The 1,133-nt window shown below is 70.3% G+C and overlaps 1 protein-coding gene across 3 annotated transcripts in view; it reads left to right on the forward strand.

Moving 5' to 3' along the window:
• The first annotated feature begins 261 nt into the window (after positions 1-261).
• Fgr (FGR proto-oncogene, Src family tyrosine kinase) overlaps positions 262-1,133 on the forward strand; it is a 23,353-nt gene continuing 22,481 nt past the window's right edge. For all 3 annotated transcript variants that reach the window (XM_013034574.1, XM_013034613.1, XM_013034638.1), the window contains exon 1: positions 262-385. The gene's annotated coding sequence lies outside the window, so the exon portion shown is untranslated. The remainder of the gene's footprint in view (positions 386-1,133) is intronic.

Consider the following 1,133-nt stretch of genomic DNA (forward strand, 5'->3'; position numbering starts at 1 on the left):
CAGAAAGACCCTCCTGAGCTCTGTTCTGCTGATTCTAAACTTGCAGGGCCTTCTGGGGGTGAGAAATCTGCCCTTTGGTGGACACTGGGCGGGGGGATGATATGAGCGGGAGAAGCTGGGGTGCAGAGAGGCCTCCAAAGCCGAATTCCGCCCCCCCTCCAGGGGAGGTGGAAATGGCAGGCCTGGGATCTGGGGGCCCCTCCCCGCGGCCCGCTTGGGCTGGGGCGGGACTGGCAGTTCTCACTGTGGCCCGGCCCGGGCCATCGCAAGTCCGCGGTGGCTTCCTCCTCCCAGCCCCAGGGGGGCGGGCGGCGAGGGGGCGGCACCCCAACTCTGCCCCACATCGGCTCAGGTGGCCGCCCGGAGCCCGCTCCCCCCGGACCAGGTAGGTGGGCGCAGGGGGCGGGGCGGGGAGGCAGGTGGGGCCCGCCCCCCCACCCCTGCGGGGCGGGCGCGGGGGACCCCCACACTGAAAAGAGCTTTAGGAGGAAAACTAGAGGGGAACCTCGAGAGTGGAACTAACACTTGGGGAGCAGGCTGAGGAACAGGGGAGACATAGAACAAAGGGGTCCCCCGAGTGCGATGGGGAAAACAAGGCACGCTGTGAAGAGGTTGTTAGAACCTGGGAAGGAAACGGGGTGGAGGGAGAGGAACACGGGACCCCCAAAGTGAGAAGCCTGCGGACAGGCTGTGGGGGGACCGGGGAGGGGTGCTGGAGCAGTGGGGAGTTTGGCCTAACGGGGCGGGGGTCATAAGGACGATCCCTGGGCGATGCCCGGTGGGGCGCGGCCGCGGGGGTCCGGGAAGACCCCCCCCACAGCCCGAGTCGGCAGAAGTGGGGTGAAGCTCACACCCGCGCGGGGGGGTCCCGCTTCCTGGGGAAGGCTGGGGGTGCGCCGCCCGCCCGCCCCGCGGCCCGGGCCCTGCCCAGCTCCCCGCGGGATCCGGGAATTGCAGTCCGCCCCGAAGGAAATCCTGCCGGTGCCGGGGAACGCCCGCGGGGCCGTGGCCATGGCAACGCGGCTCCGCCAGCGAGCACCTGGGCGCCCCGCCCGGTCCCGGAGCGGGAGCCGGGGGTCCTGGGCCGGGTGCGTCCCGGTTCATTGCTGTGTGACTGCCTTCAAGTTTCCGGG

Source organism: Dipodomys ordii, unplaced genomic scaffold (genome assembly GCF_000151885.1).
Source record: "Dipodomys ordii isolate 6190 unplaced genomic scaffold, Dord_2.0 Scaffold6, whole genome shotgun sequence".
Taxonomy (NCBI): Eukaryota; Metazoa; Chordata; class Mammalia; order Rodentia; family Heteromyidae; genus Dipodomys; species Dipodomys ordii.